The sequence below is a fragment of the Pleurodeles waltl genome, chromosome 7 (genome assembly GCF_031143425.1).
Source record: "Pleurodeles waltl isolate 20211129_DDA chromosome 7, aPleWal1.hap1.20221129, whole genome shotgun sequence".
NCBI lineage: Eukaryota > Metazoa > Chordata > Amphibia > Caudata > Salamandridae > Pleurodeles > Pleurodeles waltl.
In genome coordinates this window covers 557,230,690-557,254,897 of record NC_090446.1, presented here as the reverse complement: position 1 = coordinate 557,254,897, position 24,208 = coordinate 557,230,690, and positions in this window count along the sequence as shown.

Sequence of the window (24,208 nt, the reverse complement as noted above, 5' to 3'; positions counted from 1 at the left end):
GTTGATCAAAAGGGACCATATGTGGAAGGAAGAGTTATGGGTCACAGTGTTTCATTTTTGGTTGACACAGGAGCTACACGCTCTACAGTTAGAAGCATCGAAGTACCAAATTTGCCACTTTCAGGGAGAACAGTTCAAGTAGTAGGAGTAGCAAATAGGTATCTGACAAACCCAATTACAGATCCAATGCAAGTCAAAATTGGTAACTTTCAAGGGTTGCATACATTTGTGGTGTGTGACTCAAGTCCGATATCCCTGTTAGGGAGAGACTTATTATGCAAATTAGGATGCTCGATTATGTGCTCACATAATGAAATTAAAATTCAGACAAACAGTGATGAAGAAGAAGAGGACAGTTTAGAAGAAGACGAAATGGAAACTGTCGATGAAGAGTATCCCCTGATTACTCTTTATCCTATGCTCACTGAAGCAGATATTCCAGCTGATTTACAAGAAACAGTTGGAAAGGAAGTGTGGGATATGACAGGAAAAGAAGTAGGATTGGTCAAAGGAGCAGAACCAGTGAAAGTGACTGTAAAACCCAATGTAAATTTTCCTCAGACTCCGCAATACCATATGTCACAAGACACTCTCATGAAACTCGCCCAACTCATTGACAAGTTTGTGAAACAGGGAGTACTGAAAGAAGTACTAAGTAGTCCATGTAATTCGCCAATCATGGGACTAATAAAACCAAGTGGAAAGGTCCGAATTGTTCAAGATTTGAGAAAAATAAATGACATAATAGTCAAATGTTGTCCCGTAGTACCAAATCCAGCTGTAATAATGTTTCAAATTCCCTGTGATGCAGAGTGGTTCTCAGTCATTGATTTGTCACAAGCATTCTTTTCTGTGCCTCTTCATGAGGACAGCCAATTTATCTTTTGCTTCAAATTCCTGGACAGAGTCTACAGTTGGTGTCGAATTCCTCAAGGGTTTTCGGAGTCACCATCAATTTTCAATCAGATTCTAAAGAAAAATTTTGAATCATTGGAATTACCTTTGAATCAACCTTAGTACAGTATATTGACGATTTACTGATCGCATCCAAAACAGAAAATGACTGTACAGTTGACACTATTGCCCTACTGAACCATTTGGGAAGGAATGGACACAAAGGGGGTCATTCTGACCCTGGCGGTCATGGACCGCCAGGGCCAACGACCGCGGGAGCACCGCCAACAGGCTGGCGGTGCTCCCATGGCATTCTGACCGCGGCGGTACAGCCGCGGTCAGATACGGGAATCCGGCGGTGTACCGCCGGTTTCCCGCTGCCCAAGGAAATCCTCCATGGCGGCGCTGCAAGCAGCGCCGCCATGGGGATTCCGACGCCCTTACCGCCAGCCTTGTTCTGGTGGTTATGACCGCCAGAACCTGGCTGGCGGTAACGGGTGTCGTGGGGCCCCTGGGGGCCCCTGCAGTGCCCATGCCAATGGCATGGGCACTGCAGGGGGCCCCTAACAGGGCCCCACCAAGATTTTCAGTGTCTGCTACGCAGACACTGAAAATCACGACGGGTGCAACTGCACCCGTCGCACCCCTTCCACTCCGCCGGCTCCATTCGGAGCCGGCATCCTCATGGAAGGGGGTTTCCCGCTGGGCTGGCGGGCGGCCTTCTGGCGGTCGCCCGCCAGCCCAGCGGGAAACTCAGAATTACCGCGGCGGTCTTTTGACCGCGCAGCGGTATCCTGCCAGCGGGACTTTGGCGGGCGGCCTCCGCCACCCGCCGAAGTCAGAATGACCCCCACTGTGTCTCCTTCGAAATTGCAATTCTGCCAGAAGAAAGTTAAATATTTGGGTCACCAAATTGAAAAAGGGTCGAGAAGAATCATGAAAGAAAGAATAACGAGTGTACTTCAAATGAGTCCACCCAAAACGGGAAAAGAGGTGAGAAAAATTTTGGGAATGGTGAGCTACTGTCGCCAATGGATTCCCAATTTCTCAACTCTAGCCAAACCTTTACTGAAACTGATCCAGAAGGATGCGCAGGATGAAATAGTGTTGAAAAGAAATGAAATGGATGCCTTTGTTGAATTAAAGGAATGCATGTGCAGAGCTCCAGCTTTAGGTATGCCTGATTACACAAAGCCGTTCACATTGTTTTGTCATGAACGTGATGCATGTTCCTTGTCTGTCTTGACTCAAGCCCATGGTGGCGTAAACAGACCAGTAGCATATTTTTCAGCAACTTTGGATCCAGTCGCAGCAGCCTTACCAGGATGCTTGCGTGCTGTAGCAACAGTTGGTATAAGCCTGAATCAGAGTGAAGGAATAGTGATGGGACATCCTTTAACAGCTATGGTCCCTCACTCAGTCGAAATACTTTTGACATGTTCCCGAACACAGCACATGACTGGTGCTAGGCTTACAAGGTATGAGACAATAATTTTGGGATCACCTAATGTGCAGCTGAAAAGGTGCACTACGTTGAATCCAGCAACTTTGTTTCCCAGTGAAAATGTTGAAATTGAAAATGCCGAAGACATCGAACACGATTGTCCTCAAGTGACTGAATTTTGTACTAAACCAAGACCTGATATCAAAGATAGTCGATTGGAAGAAAATGATCAAATTATTTTTGTTGATGGTTCATGTTTAAGAGATGCACTAGGAATATTGAAAGCAGGATATGCTGTATGCACAATAACTGGTGGTTCTAGAAGCATCTTGGCTTCAGGGAGTTTACTCTGCACAAGTAGCGGAACTAGTAGCCCTTACTAGAGCTTTCCAACTTTCCGCATTAATGAAAGTCACCATTTACACTGACAGTCAGTACGGATTTGGAATAGTGCATGATTTTGGACAATTGTGGTCACAAAGAGGCTCCATGACCTCTTCAGGATCACCAGTGAAAAATGGTGAAAGAATAGGAGAATTGTTACATGCTATCCAGTTACCAGGAGAAGTAGCAGTGGTAAAATGTAGTGCACACTCGAAATCACAAGACTTTGTTTCTTTGGGAAATGGATATGCGGATCAAGTCACAAGGTTTTGCGCATTGAACTGTATTGTATTGCTCAGAGACGAATGGAATTTGATAAATGAGCCAGAACTTGAACCAAATGAAGCCTTTGCTCTAAAAGTTGTAGACACAATCGAAGAATTAAAATTCCTACAAAATAATGTTAGTAAGGATGAAAAACTCTCATGGAGCAAATTACAATGCGTAAAGAAACCAGATGACTTATGGGTTTCAAGTGAAGGGAAATTAGTTATGCCAGACAGTCTCTTGTCCCAAATAGCTAGGCTATATCATGGACAAGCACACATTGGAAAGGATGCCATGATTAGATTATTCAAAATTGATTGGTTTAATCCCAAATTCCGCCAAATTGCTGAAGCAGTTTGCCATAGTTGCGTCATTTGCCAACAAATGAACGCGGGAAAGGGAACCGTAGTACATTTGAGCCACATTGGAAGAGCAGGTGGGCCATTCAGCAGGATGCAAATGGATTTCATTGAGATGCCTATGCATGCAGGCTTGAAATATGTGTTGGTGATTGTGTGTATTTTTAGTCACTGGATTGAAGCATACCCTACACACAGAAATGACAGTTTCACAGTTGCAAAACTACTCTTGAGGGAACTAATACCACATTTCGGATTCCCGATCTCTTTGGAATCAGATAGGGGAAGTCACTTCAATAATGAAGTAATCAAATTGCTATGTGCAGCACTGAACATTGAACAAAAATTGCATTGTAGCTACCGCCCTGAAGCATCAAGATTAGTGGAGCAAATGAATGGCACGCTGAAATCAAGAATGGCGAAAATATGTGCATCCACAAATTTGAAATGGCCTGACGCGTTGCCTTTGGTGTTAATGTCAATGAGAAAAACACCTGATAGAAAAACTGGACTATCACCGCACAGAATTCTCATGGGCAGAGCCATGAGACTTCCAGCAGTTCCTGTAAATGGTCTTGTAAATATTACAGATGATATGGTATTGGACTACTGCAAAGGTCTGGCTGATGTGGTCCGCTCTTTCTCTCCCCAGGTGGAGGCAACCACCTTGCCACCGATCCAAGGTCCAGGACACGCCCTGAAAGCAGGTGACTGGGTGGTGATAAAGAAGCACGTGAGGAAGTCGTGATTGGAACCCCGTTGGAAAGGACCCTTTCAAGTGATTCTGACAACTACCACCGCTGTGAAGTGTGCGGGAGTTCTCAACTGGATTCACACCAGTCACACGAAAAGGGTGACGTGTCCCACAGAAGAGGAAATTGAAGCACTGAAATTACCAACAGCTGACAAGAAAGTACCAGACACTGAGACAAAACGAAGAGAGCCTGAAAGCGAACAAGAAGAAATTGAGACAGAAGAAATATTCTCTGAGGAAGACGAAGTCGATCCTTTTGAGGACAACAGAGAAGAAGCCTTAGGAGGTGACAAAGATCCTATCTCAGGTGAAGAAGCAGGAGAGCCTAATAACAGGAGGGCTTTCCCAGAAGCAGACGATACAGGAAAAGAAGGAGAAGACCTGACTGATCTCCCAGGTGAAGGAGACAAGACAGAGCAAAGTGAAATTGTTCCAATTCATCCAGAACCGGTTGCAGGTCCATCAGGTGAAAGCAACGCGAAACAGAGACAAAGCATATCAAAGACTAAAGAAACATTGAACGAAAACAAATGGCCAAAATTGAAGGAGAAAAGAAAGGAAGTGTCTATCGTAACCACATCGAATGAAGAAAAAGACACAGCCAAAGAACAAGACATAAGCGAAAGGGAATCGAAAGGAAATGCAAAATTAAAAAAGGAAAAGAATACCGAGCAGAAGATATTCTGGTCCAGAATGGGCATACACAGCCACTAACGATTGGTCAGACGAATTTCTATCTATTAGTCTTGAAAACGAAGAAGCAGAAAGACACTTTGGTACTTGAAAATTGAAATTTCATGAACATTACCGAATAAGACATTGATAACCTGATTGACTTTTGAAACCGATTTTGAGACAAAGCTGCTAAACCGATAAGAGACTAAGCTGTTAAAGAAAACCGTGTGAACTTTGACCTCGTTAATCTATATATATATATCTGCAAATTTGATTTGATAACGTGTCTTCAGCTTTCTGATTCTATACAGATCATGCCAGGCAGTACTACACAAGGACACAAAATGAAATATTGTAAATACATGTGTATAGGTCTAATAATTGCATGCGTACTAATAATTATGGCAATAATTCTTGGAATGCATGGAGGGAATGAAAGAGACGCGAATAATGCTTCTACTCTTAAAACTACTACTGAATGAACTCCTTTGAAAAAACTCGAACAAGACGAAAAATATTTACACGACATGAAAGAACTTTCGTCTAATGTCTTCTATCGCTTGCTGAATGAGTATGTTGAGACAATGGATGCGAAAGATTGTTATGTATGTACACAAATACCTACCTCAGTAATAGAAGGGGTGACATATCATAGCATGCCTCTTATGTATGGAATAACATGTAGCTTGTTACTAACCAAATTTTATGGCAAGGAGTATATTCAATACTTCTATTCTAATCATGATGTTGTATTTTCATATGTCCCCATAATTGAGCACCTGAGTAAAGTATCAAGAGATTATTATATAAAATTAGTTAGGGGTTTCTCTGAACCATTATCGCCTTTTTCCACAGTTCACGCACATAAAGAAAACCTTACATGCTTGCTTTCACCCGTAGAGAAAAGCTTTTAAGATCACACTGAAGATAAAAGGAAAATGGTAAAGGAAAAATTAGAAAAAGAATTACACAAAAGGACATCTGTAGATAGCTATGCTTTTGCCGCAATAAAGAAAAAAGGGAAACTAGCTTTAGATGCAATACACATAGGGAAACTTTGTATATATAGACCTAAATCATACTATGACACAATCTTTGTAGGAACGAGTGAATGTAAACATGTGTTTTTATTCCAGAGTAAATGGACGTTCATGTTAAATGGCCTAGATCCAGCTACTCCAGGAGTATATTATATTTGTGGACTCAATGCCGATTATCGTCTTCCAAAGGGATGGTATGGGAGATGTTATTTGGGAATAGTATTTCCAAAGATTTATCAACTAGACGACTTAAAGACATTTCCAAAGCTGTCTGAATTACATCGTATTCAGAAAAGGGAGACAGCTTCTGGTGTGGTAGGAGATATATTTGGAGCAATGATTCCTTCAGTAGGAGTTATATTGAATTCAATCAAAATCCGAAAGTTGTCTACTATTGTGGATCACATGCTGACAAAATTCTCAGGAGCAATGATCCTGATGGATACTGAACTTGCTGCAGAAAGAGCTATGACTCTTCAAAATCGGCTTGCTTTAGACATTCTTTTAGCAAAGAATGGCGGCATTTGCAAAATGCTTAGTGCACATCACTGTTGTTCATATATACCAGACAACAGTGGGCAAATTAGAAACTTGCTTACAAAAGTAACTAACGATATTGCAGATTTGAAAGAATTGAAAGAACCAGGAGTGTGGGAAAAGGTTGGAAAAGGATTCGCTTCCGTGGGAAATTGGCTCAGCAACATTTGGAATGGACTATTACTGAAAATAGTAAAAGGAATATTAATAATACTAATTAGCTCAATAGGTATTTGGGGAATATGGAAAGCTATTAAAATATTAAAATCAAGAAACAAGAGAAGAATAGAAAAGAAAGAACAAAAGAGAATGGTAGAAATCTACAGGGAAAAATCAAAGGGAGTGAAGAGAAAAAGGGAATTGACTGAAATGCCAAATTACTAAAACAGAATTTTAATTAAATAAAATTTGTGATGGAAGATTTAATGTGATGACATAATTAGTCATCAGAGGAGGGATTGATGAAGCAGAAAAAGAAAGGCTAACAAACATTCATATATCATGTAACAAAATCGTATAAGGCAATGTGATTTTAGCAAAGTAAATATAATGGCCCATATTTATACTTTTTGACGCTAAACTGCGCTAACGCAGTTTAGCGTCAAAAAGTTTTGCGCCGTCTAACGCCATTCTGAAGCGCCATGCGGGCGCCGTATTTATGGAATGGCGTTAGACGGCGCAATCAGACCGGCGCTGCCTGGTTTGCGTGGGAAAAAACCACGTAGACCAGACAGCGCCGGCGTAGGGGGAAAATGGCGCATGGGCGTCTTAAAATGGGGCAAGTCAGGTTACGTCGAAAAAATCGTCTTAACCCGACTTGCGCCATTTTTTAACGACGCCCATCCCCCATCAACATGACTCCTATCATTGTAAAGATAGGAGTCATGCCCCCTTGCCCAATGGCCATGCCCAGGGGACTTCTGTCCCCTGGGCATGGTCATTGGGCATAGTGGCATGTAGGGGGGCACAAATAAGGACCCCCTATGCCACCAAAAAAAAATATAAAAAATAAAAAATTATACTTACCTGAACTTACCTGAATGTCCCTGGGGTGGGTCCCTCCATCCTTGGGGGTCCTCCTGGGGTGGGCAAGGGTGGCAGGGGGGGTCCCTGGGGGCATGGGAGGGCACCTGTGGGCTCATTTTGAGCCCACAGGCCCCTTAACGCCTGCCCTGAGCAGGTGTTAAAAAGTGGCGCAAATGCGCCGTTTTTTGCCACGCCAACTCCCGGGCGTCTCTTTTGCCCGGGAGTATAAATACCACGTAAAGGCCTGGGAGTCATTTTTTAGACGGGAACGCCTCCCTTGCATATCATTAACGCAAGGAAGGGGTTCACGCTAAAAAATGACGCACATTCCGGGAACTTTGGCGCTATTCGCCTCTAACGCCATAGTATAAATATGGCGTTAGTTGGCGTTAGTTTTGCGTCGAAATTGCGTCAAAAAAAACGACGCAATTTCGGCGCAAACGGAGTATAAATATGGCCCAATGTGTGTAGAAAATGTGCCTACGAAGTAGGTCGCCATTAGTATAAACGAGCTTGATTAATCACGAAAAATCGATAATTGTAGTAATCCGTCATAATTGCAGATGTATTTTATGATTTTCGCGTTCAAACTGTTATATGCTTAGCTTAAATTTAGCAGAGGCTTTGGCCAAGATGCCTGGTCTCAATTTTAACTGCGTAGTTTTCACTTGTATTAACAAAGACATGTCTTATATCTTTAAAGCTGTATTTTTCCAGTAGAATGACTAATACACTTATCTCAAGGTTTCATGCTAGGCAAGTTTCATCCCGTTTGAAGCAAGGTCAGTTTCTGCAGGTGCAGACAATAAAGACACTGATACAGACATAATTGGCAAACTTTGTTGCTACTTGTGTTCCAAAACTCCAAGGACACCTTATGCATAAATGAGTACTAGGAGAAAGACACTATTCATTGGTCAAAGAGAAACCACCCTATGAACCCTCCAATGGAAGACCCTGAAGGATTTGGAACGTTTTCTTACTTAACCCCACCGGACAAAGAGAAGCCAGCCATTTTCTTTGATGCCATTTTGAAGCCGGATTCAAGACGCCATATTAAATGACACTTTGATGCTTTTTCTCTATCCCAGAGAGAGAGACTTTAAAGAATTCTCACCATAGAGACTTTAACTTTAACTTTACCCCGTCTTGCCCATACGATAACATTTGCCCCATTTTCCTTGCTGCTGCAAGGAAAACTTGACTTAAACTTTGCCCCTTTGAAATCTGCCCCATGCTGATTGAACCGGTACCTGAAGGATGAAAACTTACCTTGAATGCTGATTGTATTTGGTAATTATGAAAGGATACATGTATTATTCATTGTATTTTCCTTCTTAGGTACCAACTGCTTATTTGACAGAGCCTAAGCTAGAAGTTTTCTAAATTGATGTTGATTAAATTATTTTGCATGAAACCCCCACATGCCAATGCCAATCAGAGGTTAGTTAAGGTATTCATTTGATGCACCATGCTGAATTGAAATCTTGTTATGCTGACTAATGTATGCAATTAGTCAAATTCAGTTACTTTTATTAGTGATTTGCATTTCTATAACCGAGTGCATTATAATCCAGATATTGCGTAGATTGCGTTTTATCCGTCGTTATGGACAGCTAGTAATGTTCGTATATGAATATAATTTGATTTTGAGGCTTACTTATATTGTATTAGCTTTGTTAATATAGGGAAATAAACTCATTAACCTTTAATGAACAGGTTTGGTTATTCATGACTGAAAGGTCATGATGTGTCTAATTACTGATTTTCTGTTTAATTAATTTGTTGTTTGATTACTAATTGAGTATTGGTTATTGATTATAAATGGTTATTGATTATTGATTTGAGGGATCTGACAATTCTTTGGATGAGGAGAACCCAACCCGGTCAAAAGGTTCACCGACCTCCGGCGTATCCAAGTATAAGTAATTTATAAGGACTGGACGCGCTATCACCACCAAGGCAATATGTGCGGCTTAACTTGCTCTAACCACCATGTATATGTCAAGCCATAGCATAGTGATCTCCCTTCATATTGGCTAAATCTTCAATTTGTGATCAGTATATGAAGCTGTTGATGTGTCTCCTCATAGTTGAAAGCCTTTTTTGTAGCACACTACTGAAAGATGGTTGTGACATTTCATCGGATAGTGCCACAGTGTACTGAAATGGTCATGTGGCCTCAAATTGTGTTACTGCCCTGGTGTAGACTATTGGTGTTATTGATGTTGGAGTCCGATTGTGAGAGCAGGATGTCTGGCTCCAGCTGAGGTCATGAATCAATATTAGGTTGCCTACTTAATTTGGTTTTATGAAATCTTCCTTTTCATCCATCGTATCAAGAGAGTGAAGTGTCAACTTCTAAACGGCACAGACTATATGGGTTATGCATGGTTTGTGAAATTCATCTATGATTTTGTCAAAGACTTGTTACCTACAGATGTATGACACCAATACATTAAGATGTTAATTTTTTATGTTTGTATGAAATGGCAAACACATAACCTATTTGTTATATCCTATTTTTCTTTTGAACTTATTGGTCAATATATTTACTAAAAATTATTGTGGCATAAAAGGAAATACCACAATAAATACACTATCAGTCTTTGTGTCTTATTTGCATTTATTTTTATGACACATATGAGCGACAAAGTGTTTCACAATAAAACCAAGGAAAACAAAAAAAAAGTCTATCATGGTAGATGAAAGTATTATTGCAGGGGCAAAAGCGTTTGAAGCCCAAGGTACAGAATACAACAGTCCTCAAAAAAGGTAATGTGTTCATGAAATAGTTAACAGAGTGAATGGTAGACACACACTGGAAGAATTTAGGTTCCACATCTCTTGGAGGTGGTGGTAGAGGTATTGTCATCTTGTCCTGGTTGTTTGGATGAACATCCCCTTCTGGGGGGGCATAGGTGCAGGGACTGGGGTGGGCGGTGCAGTCTCCTGTTGTGGCAGGGCCTTCCTGTCTGTGGCAGGTATATTTTGTCCTGATGTTGAAGGACCACAGATAGGGGTTTATGGTGCATGAAAAGTCCTGCACCTATGGTGATAGATGTCAAACGTCACCCAGTCAAGGAGTACAAATTGGAGTTGAGATTCTGCATCTCAACATTGTGCTCCCTCTGCACCTGCTTAATGTCCAAGACCACTGTTAGACTCTGTCCCATCACATGTTGGGACTGTTCTAATGCTCCTAAGAATCGGGCAATGAGAGCCTGGGTAACAGTGATGCCGGGAGCCTCACTTTGCTGGACCTCAGATCCCTCCCATGGTCCCTACCCCAACTACTCTATGCCCTTGAGGCAGTGTGCCCCATCCCACTGGGTCCTGGCACATCTGGAGGTGGTGTTGGTGTTGTCTCAGCAGCAGCCAGGACTGGGGGGTGGGGTGCACGATTGGTGTGATGATCCTCTGGACACAGGAAGTGGAGGTATCAATTGGTTGAGGTATTGTTGCAGCTGGGGTGGGAGGTATAGGTGTGGGACTAGTGAGACTCACTGGAGCAGTCTTCCCAGACAGATCAGATGGACCGGACGGGTCCCCACCATCCAGACTTGCAGGAGTGGTGTCTTCACTGAATGCTCAATCCCGGTCTGGAGTAGAGGTGTCTTCAGTTGCAGACGGTGGTCCACTGGCCCTGGGTGCAGTGAGTGCTTCAGGTGTTGCTGCTCTAAGCCCAGAGACACAAGCATTTGTTCCTCCTGTTCCCCTACACACAAGTTCTCCATGTGTGGCAAGTGCTAATTCAACACAGGGTCTAGTCCTTTGCATACACCTCAGAGAATGCCAACTTCTGGTACACCTATATGGTAGCTGCCTTTAAATTTTAGTAGTGGTACTTCAGGGAATTGAAATATGTCTAAAGTTTCTGTAGCTACACAGAGTCTTAGTGGAAAAGAAATAGATGAATGAGGAAGAACATTTAATGCTGATATTCCTTTAAGAGAAAGTGTGAGCACAGAGACGAGGCAGGAAACAATTCAGTCAACAGAGAAAAAAAGGCCCATTGGGCTGTTTCCGACCAGTAAAAAGCTTTTTGGCGTGGTATGTTCCAACCCTTTTTGTGAGTCAGTAACTGATTACAGACTTGCAAAATAGGGTTTGCAAATCTCTATTAGGAAAGTGTGTGCCAAGGGTATCCTTTCCTCATAGCCTGTCACACTGGTATGTAGGAATGTTTGCAACTGGGAATGCAGTTGCAAAACATTTGCATTCCAAGGGACCCCTTCCCCTTTGCGAATGGCGGTGCACACATGTTTTAAGAGCATGCAGTGGTCCCACAGACCACTGCCTACTCTTAAAAAATGAAAATATTTTTTTTTAGTCTTCTTTTGGCAACACATCCAGGGGATACTCTTCCATGAGGGCGGAGGAGCGGCGACAGCTGCAAAACCTTTACAAGGAAATGATAACAAACAGTGTTTGTTATTGTTTCCTTGTAAAGGGGCGGGCCACGGGGTGACGTACTCTGATAGGGAGTGATTGGGGAGTGCTACGCACTCCCCATCAGAGCGCATGTGTGTTTGGCCAGCCATCTCGGGCCAGCCAAACACACTTGTGCACAGGGCTCTCTCCAGCCCAGCAACACAGTTGCTGGGCTGGAGTGAGCCTGCACAGGCTCCCAGTCTGCCTTGGAGCGCCCTGGCTGGGCGCTCCCAGACAATCCTGATGTTGCTTTGAGCAGCGTCAGGATTAGCCGCAGGGCAGGCTGGGAGCCTGTGCCTGCCTCCAGCCAGCAGTGGAGCGGCATGCAGCACGGGAGCCAAGTTAAGTTTTGTTTGTTTTTGATTTTATTACTACCCCCGCCAAACCATGCCCCCCGCGTGAGCCGCCACGCCCGCACCCTTCAACATCCGTGAGGCGCGACTGAACGCATCCCATTTTCCTTTTTAAAAAACCGGGCTGCATTACAAAACAAAATTGCTTTATTGACAAATCAATCACAGACCTGGTGGTCTACTGACCCCAGCAGGCCACCATCCCTGTGATTTTTCCCATTCACAGTGGGTTGCAAATTGCGATCTGACTCATCTATACAGATGAGGCAGGTCCATTTGCAACCCAGTGGGAATCGCTAACAGTGTTAAACACACTGTTGTACATCACAGCTTTCTATTTCAATATAGCGAATCACAAAAAATTCACTATTAGATAATCGCAAACCCGCGATTTCATACATCTGGCCACTAGCCTCTTGAGAAAGACAATTACGAAAAACAAGAGCAGTGGGGTGGAGTTTGAGGTGACAAGGATCATCAGCGGCTCACTAAGGGAGGAGCAAAGGAAAAAAACAAGCAAATATTCCAGTGACTGGCAGCAATGACAGAGAGGTTAAACATGGAAACATTTCATCATAACTGGGTGTAAATAAGCCTGGTGGGATTCTCACTCTAGCTTCCACTGAAGGTAAAAAAGGAGACAGAAGAGTAAGTATGTATTGGGACAAAAAAGAAAATATGTTGATTAAAGTATGGAGAGTTTGATGACACTAGACAATGCAGAAGGACCCAGTATAAGTGCAGGAATGGTAAGGAATCCTTTTCCCCAGAAATAAATAGGTGCAAACAGCACTAGTGAAGATAGATGTGATATGGAAGGGCAGTGTGTTTGAAAAAACAGGAGCCTCCAGCAGCCACTGATGAGATTAGAGGTGATTTACAATGAAGGGGAACTTAAAATGCTTCCGTTTATGGGCATAAAAAATCCCTTTGGCTCGCCTGATGGATACTATAGTAAAATTAAATGTCTACAACATATTGTGTAAATCAGTAACAACCTTCTAATGTAGGTTTTAAGCAAGGATGGGTCAAAGAAGATAGAAAACTGTCAGAACAACCACATATGTTGATTAAAAGATATATGGACACCACTAGTCTTTAATGATGTGTGTGAATGCCTAGTTTGGAGTGTAACTAGGAATCTGTATGAAACAATTTGCATACATATATTTTATCAGGAATGATTTTGGAGATTTTACATCTCTGCAATAGGATAGTTTCATGACTGGACAGTAGTCGACCATACCATGAAGTGGACTTGATGAGGACCTATAATGATATGGATGCCCCAACTGTGCGATGAAGCACATTTTGAATTACAAATGGGAAACTAAATAACAGGCATATTTTTTCTGGGGTTTCTGAGTAATGACAAGTAGACAACAGTAAAGCTCGAGCTGTCTAGGGTGTCAGTCAGATTCCTTAGATGAAAAACATCCCCTTTATTCATAGTTAACCATGAAAATGTTTTGTTATGAATACCTTTGGCATCATCTTCATCTGCTCAGATAAGTAGTTCAGGAATGGATGAGATCATGGTGTGCCATCCACAACATGGCATCACCTCCCTCTTCTGCAGTGCCCCATATTTCAAGAATATTAAAATGATTTCTGGTATCCTGCCAAACCTTGCCATCTATTCCTTTGCCTTTCCTAAATTATAAAGAAAATACATTTCCCTCTCCAAATACATAAATGTATGGGGGCAGGTTTTCTCAAATGTCAGGAAACACAGTGCAGCAACCAATGCTGCTGCAGTGCATTTGCGTGGAAGGGAGACATCAGGCCCGTGCCATATCTTCTAAGATATGGCGCTGTGGCTGTCATCCCCTGTGCTGGCATATTTTATCTTGCCTTGTGCCACACACAGATCATTGCACTGAGAGAGATCACATGTTAGTAATAAATTAGTGGCATAGAAGTAGCATATGGCAGCTACTAAACATGCATTTTAAAAGACGTAACCGAGAAAAATAACGTAGAAATAAAAATGTGCATGTTTGTATTACAGTGAGCCACTTGTGCCTACCAGTCGTATTTCTGATACCACGATTAAAAAAGAAATCATTTTGCATTTATTTTTGAGTAAATTATTAATAAACATTAACATGAAAGGATTATTTTTAGGTAGAAAGTAGAAAAGAAAAATATTTGAGTATTAAATGAATGACAATTAAAACACATATTGAATTCAATGACTTTTATAACAAGTAGAAAATAAATATACATTCAAAACTGCTTTGACATAACATGAATGATGTTCTAGACAATTAATTTGCTTTCCATATTTAATTTTAACTTATGGGTTGCTCAATAGGTGTCATTAATGTATTAATGGTATTACTATGTATTAGGCTTTCTTAACATGACTAGGCCTGAAGTTCATTTTTGCAAGCAGTCATGGGAAATTGTACTTGTTCACACAGTCCCCTCTAAACTGAATTATTTTCTCTAGGCTGCAAAAGTAATGTTGAATGCTATATTGCATTCCAGGAAAAGAGCATGTTTCAAGTTTAGCTAATGTAACAATATTTGTTCTAGTGGCTGAGTTGCACAGGAAGATTCATAAAGCTTATTTGAAAGAATATTGGCTTAGTTTATTGTGTGCTATGGGAAAGGAAATGTTAGTTTCAGATTATTAGAAAATGTAATATTTTAGCAGAACCCTATGAAGTCATTGTAAAAACAATGGGCATTTACTGTGAACTTTTCTGTATATATCAGAACTTGGTAGTGCCATCTGCAGTGATTGGATGCTGAAATCAAAGCCAAGAGTGTACCCACCATGAGGACCAATCGAATAGCTTTTGGTTATGTTAATTAGTGAAGAACTTTGGAACTGAAGTCAGTCTTCTCCAGTCCTTCTCAGAATCTGCTTGATGTCAGTTCCCTTCTGAACCTTCTTAGAGACAGATAATGTCTGCTTAAGTCTGCTCTCTCACATTTTTACTCTGAGTTTTCCTGATGCGTTTTCTCATCATATTCTTAACTGCCCTATTCTGTTATGTGGTTCAGTACTAATAAGGTCAACTCATTTTGAACTGCTGATTTGTACTATATGCAGTTTGTGTTCTGCACTGTCCTGATGCTGCTGTCAACCATCTCCAGAAGATGGTAAATATTCTGCTCGATGAAGCAACGCTGTCTGTTATCTTATGAGGTGAGGTACTACTAAATGTGCTTTCTTGTTTCCCTTTTAGCTGAATCACTTACACCAGCATATTTTTTATATTTAGTTATAAGTAGTTGGATGTTTTCAAATTATTTTTGCCTTCTTTTATTTTCGCTTTTGCCCACATGTGTTAGCCTGTTCCCACACAAGCAAGCCTCAATTTTGTTTAGTGCTAGGAATGGCCCAGCTCTGAAATTGATTGCTAAAATTGTATTTTGTTTATTTACTGATGTCACCATCATCTGCTTTGAAATCTGGTAATAATGTTCATATTGTGTTGTTGCTAATTACAGTATTCTTTTGGAGTGTCTAACTGTATTGATGTGTAGTAGATTGAGTTGCTTCAGACATTTTGATCAACATATGGTCTTCATGTATGTTTATAACTTAGATGCATATTTATACTTGTTGATGCAAAACTGAACTAATGCAGTTTTGCATAGAAATGTTTAGCACCGGCTTACACCATTCTACAGCGCCAGCCGGGTGCCATATCTAAAGAATGGTACAAGCCTGTGCTAAGCTTGGGCTAGCGTACAAAAAGAAGATGCTTGCCGGGGGGGGGAGGTGTTATGGGAAAAGGAGGTTATGCAACAGAAAATGCCACTAGGCTGGTGAGCGGCAAAAGAAAATGCCACTAATAAGCCTTGCATCATTTCCAGATGCACAACCATCCAAAAACATGACTCCCGTCTTAGAAAAGACAGGTGTCAGGCCCACCAACCCAATGGCCCGCACAGGGGACCAGTGTCCCCTGGGCATGGCCATTGCACCCAGTGCCATGTCAGGGCCCTGAATGACTTTTTTTTTTTAATTCCTACCTATACTTACATGGGATGGGGTCCCCCATCCTGTGGTGTCCCTTTGGTGTGGGTGTGGGTGTTCCTGAGGTTTGGGGTGGTTTGATCATGGAAATGGGTCCCAGGTCCCCTAACGCCTGGTCTGACCCAGGCATTAAATAATGGCACTAAGCAAGCTTAGCACCATTATTTCGGTCCACCTCCTACCCGTGCATCATTTTAGCATGGGGGGATAAATATGGAGCTATGGGGATAGTGTCATTTTTTGCATGGGAACCCCTACCTTGCATCTCGTTGATGCAAGATGGGTTCACGTATCCAAAAAATGGTGCAAACTCCAATATTTTTATGCTAGACGGGTCTAGCATCAAAATATAAATAGGAGTTAAGTTTGTGCCGCATTTGACGCAAATGTAGCGCAAACAGAGTATAAATTTGCCCCTAAGTGTTTGTGCACCATTTATGTGACATTGATTTTGGGATTGTAATAAAGCTTGAAACTTTATACGGTTTGGAGTTTTTGTTTTGTGTTGTATTATTCATGGTGTTTAATATTGTTTATTGAGTTTTATGTTATTGATTTGTGGTTGTTTCATCCTATCTACTGACTTTACCATCAAGTCGAAAGGTTCAATCAACCTCTGAGGATGAGTATTTATGATGATATCTCACCTGTGATTGCTCGAACAGCACCATATTCCAAAGGGTGAATGTGTGATGTCCAGTATAGGTTTCGTACTGGAAGGATACCCTTCCAGTACGAAATACTGTGCTTAAACATAATTTAAAATCTTTCTAGCATTGCATGTGTGCCGTGCATTACAGCATTTATGCAAAGTTAGAAATATTTTCAGAATAGAAAACTTTTCTCAAACGTTACGCTGCCTTGAGGGGGCATACATATGTGGCACAAAGTTATGTCTACCTTTTTTTAGCTAAGACCTTGCCTCAAAATCCATGGGTTGTTGAATGCGAATGTTCTTGTACAACCCATTGGACAGCCTCTTGATGTAAAGTAGCTCAAAGCTGCTCAAAGTGCCACCTTGTGTTACTTTAGAGTACCTTTCCTGCACAAATCAAGATTTGCACTGGAAAGTAAGCCTAATTGAAAGCTTTCGCCAGTTTGCATCACTTTTTGTGAGACTGCAGCAGTGGAGATTCTTGATAAGTCTGTCCCGTAGTGTCCAGCCACCACACCACGCTTTGCCCATTTCTTCCTGACTTAAGGCCACATCATTTTCCATTGTCACCTTCAGAGCTTAGAGCCAGTGCTACGGAGCCAATGCAGCCTCCATGTTCTCGTCAGTGTGGGTCTGCAACGACCTACGGGTATGCTGACAGGGGAGATGGTAGTTGGCGGTGTCACAAGCATTTCACCGCCTCCATCAGTTGTCTGGAGTCCTAGGGGGTTAAAATGATCACCACCAGAGACCGCGCAGGCTTTGGAACACGACACTTCACCACTCTGATGTCAAAGAAGTGAAAAACAAAGCAAATGTTTCACTCATCTGCTCGTCAGAGCAGTGAACTACTGGGTTTAAAATCTGTCTTACTAACGACTTCCTGCATTGGCCGTACTTATCAATAACATCAGTGACGTTTTAGTTCCACATCAGGCCTTTCAGTGTTGTCTCACTCAAGTTGGATTTAATTTACACTCAGAAGAACATCTCTGCTACCACTACATTTTGTAATATCAATAAAAAGATATGTAGTTAAAAATGAGTGCCACCAGCCCTCAGTCACATAATGCCTCATTAAATCAATCAATCAGTCATTCAGTCATAAAACACGGCAAATCACCCCTGAGGGTCTCGAGGGGCATTGAAATTATTAGAACCATATTTTAGAGAGCAGGGCGATGAAAAGAGAACTCGGGAAAAGAGCTTTACTCATGCTACATTAAGGGCCATATTTAAGAAAAATGGCATTACAATACATGTAGCGACACTTTACTTGTGCCCCCTTGCGCCCCCCCATCACCACTATGTGTGCGCCATATTTAAAATACGCCGCACCATGCGCAGGGTAGGAGCAATGGTGTCAGAAATTCTAATGCTATTGATGTACTGCTTCCATTTTCTTACGATAATGGTATTACTCCTAGTCCTACTCCCTCGCCTTCCTTTTAACCAATGAGGCCTCCTGCCTCCCCCCTAGACCCTCCCTTCCCCTTTCAAAAACCCCCCCCACCCTTATCCCCTCCTGTACAAAAACCAAGCCCAAGCCGCAACTCGGACAGTCCGTACCGGGAGGGTGGGAGGGAACGGAAAAGGAAGGCGAGGGAGTAGGACTAGGAGTAATGCCATTATCGTAAGAAAATGGAAGCATTACCTCCCGTCCCTCCCTCGCCTTCCTTTTAACCAATGAGACATAGCAAGAAAAACACCCAGGAGACGGACATCGAGTTGCAAGACCCTTAGTTAATATCCTGCACCAAGAACATCCCAAACATTCTCTCATAGAGGATAAGACCCGGTGACCAAACACCGACTCCAAACCACCCAAGTCCGACAGCCTATAATGACGCACAAACGCCGAAGGAGAAGCCCAAGTGGCGGCCCTGCAAATCTCCACCACTGAAGTCCCCTGAAGCTCTGTCGCCGTGGAAGACCTCCCCTGAATCCCTAGAGGAGGAACCACCTCTTTCAAGGAATAGGCCAACATAATCAAAGATCGAACCCACCGACTCAAGGAAGCCGTGGAAGGTTTCTCACCTTAGCGCGCCGGACCAAAAGTAACAAACAGTGAATCCCCTGTACGAAAAGGAGCCACCACCCGCAGATACTCCAACAAAACCCTACGTACATCCAACAAATGCAAACGGACCTCCTCCCCTGATGAGGGATCCGGACAAAATGAAGGAAGGATGACCGCCTGCCTGGAATGGAACGAAGAATTGACTTTTGGAATAAAGGAAGGCACCGGAACCAGAACCACCCTATCGGGAAAAATCTTACAAAAAAGGAAAGGAACATGCCAATGCCCCCAATTCCCCCAATCGACGAGCCGAAGTAATGGCGACCAAAAAGAACGTCTTCAAAGATAGACGTCGCAAATCATAGTCCCCCAATGGGTCAAAAGGGGCCCCCGTCAACACATCCAAAACCAAGGACAGATCCCATGAGGGAAAAGAACGTACCGGGCGAGGAAATAAATTAATAAGCCCCTGAAAAAATCCAGGCATCAATCGCCCTTCAACTTGAAGATTACGCCATGGTCCCTAAATGCCTGAATAGCCGCCCACTGTACCCGAAGAGAAGCCACTGACAACCCTAAACGAGCACCGTCCTGCAGGAACTGCATCACCTCAAAGAGAGAAGCGCAGGAAGGATCCAACTCACGACTTAAGCACCAAGACGAAAACACCTTCCACTGTCTACCATAAGAAAGCAAAGTTGAACGTCTCCATGAAGCCAGCAAGGTAGAACTCAAAGCCACTGGCACCTAACAGAAACGCCCTGAATAGTTGAAACGGAGGGAACGCATATAAAAGGCCCTGCGGCCAAGGACATGACATCCCGTCCACCTCCCATGCTTGGGGACACCGAAACCGGGAGCAGAAGCACTCCACTATCGCATTCTCTACTGACGCAAACACATCCAGCACTGGAAGACCCCAAAGCCGAACCAGATGCCGAAACAGAGACCTCCGGAGAGAGAAAAGTTGAGAGGAAGGAATCACTCTGCTCAGTAGATCCGCCCGAACATTTACCACTCTCGCCGAATGACATAAGCCTCGGCCACTAAGTCGTCTGTGCGAACCAGAACCGCCAACCCCCTCAGGGAATCCTGGAAATGGACCAGAGCCAGGAATATAGCCCGCAATTCTCGCCAATTAGATGACCGACTCGCCTCCCGAGGGGACCAAAACCCCCGAATCTGAGCTGACCCCATCCATGCCCCCCAACCGGAGAGGCTGGCATCCGTCGTCACCACCACGGGTCTCAGAGGTGACAAAGACACCCCTACCCTCAGGTGGTCTGCATCCAACCACCATTGCAACTCTCTGTGAATCAATCCGGACCCTGGAACCCCGTCCTTCAGAGAACCGGACCCTGGATCCCACCTACTCAAGAACCACGTCATCAAGCACAGGGGATGGAAACGTGCCCAAGAACCCAAAATATCACTGACGCCAAATGTGCAGTCGCAACCATAGAAGAGCTCGGGGAGCAGACAGTAACCATATCTTCTTTACCAAAGCCTGGAGAGCATCCAACCTCTTTTCGGACACAGTCACCAACCCTGGAATAGGCTGAAACCGAGCCCCTAGAAAAACCAGATCCTGGGACGGCACAAAGTCTGATTACACCCAATTGATCAAAAACCCGTGTTATTGCAGGACCCCCAGAACTTGGGCCTCCAGCCTCTGCAAAAGGTCTCGTGAATGGGCATGAATCAAAATGTCGACTAGATAAGGGTGCAGAAACACCCCTTCTGAATGAAGCAAAGCCACTAGAGGAGCCAGCATATTCGTGAAAATTCGGGGAGAAGATTTCAGACCGAAAGGCAGAACGCAAAACTGGAAATGATCCTGCCCCACAGCAAACCTCAGGAACTTTTGAGAGGACCATGCCCCCGGTACGTGTGGGTAAGCATCCGGCAGATCCAGTGACACCAGAAAATCCCCTTGCCTGACCAATGGAAAAATAGTCCGAATGGACAGCATGCGGAAATGCACTGTCCTGATCCAGGTATTCACCTCCTTCAGATTGAGCACCGGTTGAAAATCCCCCTGAAACTTTCCGCACAAGAAACAAGACCGCATAAGTGCCCTGACCTCGGTCGTCTAGCGGAACATGGGAAATGGCCCCCATGACCAGTAAGTCCCGCACTCCGTCCAATAATGCTCCACTCCAAGACCCCTCTGAAGGCAGAGGTGTGGGATGCACCCCGGAATCTGGAGGAACCGCCACAAAATCTATGACATAACCATTGGTCACCATGTCTAGTACCCAATGCTCGGTTACACTGTCCTCCCAAGCTGAAAGAAAGTGACACAGTCATCCCCCAACCGGCCCTCTGCCAGGCCCACAGCGAATGCCAGGACCCCTTCTTGAAACCACCCCGGGTCTCAGGAGTAGACTTCTTAGGTGAAAAACGCGGATGAAAACGCCGTCTCCTAAACGAAAAGGATTTAGCAACCCTAGTAGGAGAAGATCTGGAATGCTTCTTCCACCCTTTACCCGAAGAAGAAACCCCTTTATAAGGTAAGGCATGCTTCCGCTCCTTAAACGCCTTGGAAAGTATGGATGGTAATAGTTCTCCAAACAAGTTACAACCCTCAAACGGCAGTCTCAACAAGGCCGCCGTTTCCCCTGGATCAGCCTTCCATGAACGCAACCAGAGGGACCTACGAGCCCCAATCAAAGACCCAGATGCCAGAGCCGAAGTACGGACTATATCTGAAGACACATCCGCCAATAATCTGGCCAGCTGTTCCATACCAGCCAGGAGCTCCGAACACTCCGCCCCTTCCTGTACAGCCACCGCCAGTTTATCAAAGCCTTGAACCAATGATTGTGACGCATAAGCAGAATAAATCCCTGCCTTCAGCGCCAGATTCTCCGCCGCAAAAGCCCTCTTAAGACCTGAATCCACTTTACGGTCTGTGGCATACGTAGGCACACAATCCTCCGGATTGACTGCCGTTTTGCCAATTAGAGTAGCCAGAATAGAGTCCAGGCGTATTGAAGGAGGAAAAACCCCCTCACCCTCAAGTAAGTAAAGTTTCTGAAGGAATCGTGGAACCTGCGCCTTCTCCACATCCTTCCACTCACGAAACACCATATCCTTCACAGGTCCCTGGAAAGGCATGGCAAGCATAAAAGGCGTCTGATATTTGAGGAAATAAATGAGACTCTGAGTTTGTAGGTTGAAACACAGGGAAACCTAAACTGTCCCGAACATGTGTCATCACTTCCCACATTACCTCTTCTGGAAACCTATTTCCCCCCAGATGACGTTGATGGGGCCTCATCCTCACTCTCCGATGAGGATTTCCTTGCCGCTACCGATGAGTGCGCACGCTTAGACTGATCAGTCCTGGCCACGCCAGCTTGCAGTGCCCTGGTGACAGCCATTTCACCCATATCCTGCACTTCCTCACTAGACATGAGGGGAGTACCCCTGCCAGGTACCTGTGGGTTCTCAGGAAGAGCAATGCTACCCTCCCCTCCCACCTCCGAGGAGGAAGAAGAGACAACCACGTCTCTTTGCTGGAGCTTTAGGCATGGTAACCAAAATAACACTGCCTTTCATTCCAAAACACTACCCTACCTATAGGACCCTGGTCCTCCCTAACAGGGCTCCACCAAACCCTAAAAAGGTCACAATCCTTGTAAAAATCCAAAAAACCACGGGCAGAACGCCCGTCCTACCTGACCAGCATCCAAAAATTGAAGTTCCTCGGTCCTCGCGGCTCCGCGGCGCGGAAACCCGGAAACTAACGCCCCAGCCACAGAGGGCCGGCTGACCCCGTCAGCCGGCCCCCAGTACACGCCTCTCGAGCAGCCATGCCGTTCGCTCAAGACGTGACCCAGCCGTAGCACTCCTCGCGGAGCACCGCGTCCCGAGGAGTGCCTCCATCGACGACCTCCAGGCCCCGCCGTGCAGGTAAGAAAGGGAAAGAAAACCGTCTAGCGTGGGCTAGACAAAAGAACAGGAGGGGATAAGGGTGGGGGGGGGTTTTGAAAGGGGAAGGGAGGGTCTAGGGGGGAGGCAGGAGGCCTCATTGGTTAAAAGGAAGGCGAGGGAGGGACGGGAGGTAATGTCCAGTGTTAGCAACAAAACTTTGACCTAGGCCTGAACAGTACATGGGGGCCCATTGAAAACAATGGCATGCTCCCTTTAAGGCCTGCTCTGAACAAGATTTCTTTGTGCCGTGTTTTTTCAGCCCCCCCTAACGAGGGAATGCCTCACTCCAAAAACGCTTAATGAAGTGTAAACTATTCTCAAACGATTACTAAAGCAAACAGTAGCAGAATTGCTGAGTTTAAAAAACAAACCGTGCATTTGACTTAATTTTCATTCACATAGTCAGGGTTTGCTGATCACGTGTCTAACCGACTCAACAGGTTTTCTAACGTCACTGAAAGCTACAAATTATCTTGCTTTTCCTTAAGGCGATTCTCCATTCGATACAGCTAGTATGTACAGTCAGAAAAGAGACGCTGCATTTAAAAATCCATCAGCCTATGTGTTCTCACTTGTATAAAATTATTTTCCCGGGCAATTAAATCCAATTTAAGCTACTTGGTGAACGTTTAACTTCTCGTCTGACATAACTCTGTGTTTTGTGTGTGTGTGTCAGTCTGTATCTGCTGTCACTGTGTACCCATGCTATAGGAACGGAAGTGACAGAAAGAGTGGCGTTAGTGCTTGAAAAGAATGAAAATACCAAGACAATGAAGAGGAAACAGTCCTCATTATACAAGAAATGGAAATAAAAGTAGCAAAAAAAAATGCATTTTCAATGCAACGGGTTCGCATTTGTTCGAGTTAGAGCTATTAGCGTTGTAAAGCAAAAAAACACGCAGCGCAATTGCGCTATGTAAAAATGCAGCGCCAACGCGCTCGTCGAAAATAAACAGATAAAGTAGTCTGGACCCCTGGCTGAAAACATCGAGCCCCGTTTGCTTTTAGTACTTTACCTGTGCTGTGTAGGTGGGCTAAACACGGGAAAAGGCATGAAGTAGGCATGCCTTTCACAAATGAAAGCAAGCAGATTTTAAAAAGGCAAGCCCACGAGCCAATGAAAGTGACTGTAGCATGGGTGTGGTCTGAAGCCCAAAGAGAGATTACAGAATGGACGGAGCGCTTTGCGCTCGCCCATAATGAAGTTCCATATATACAAAATAGCACTACTTGGCGTCCGTGGGAGTGGGGTAAAGATTCCACATAAGAACAAGCATTTACAAAGGCAATGGGTTTCGCCTGGCCTAATCCTCTTCACAAAATCCAGGCTTCGACAAGGACGTATCTAACCTTACTTTTAGAGAGAGGGTTTGGTTCACATGTTACACTGGCTTACACGTCACATGCATCATTTGCTCGTGTTACTGTCT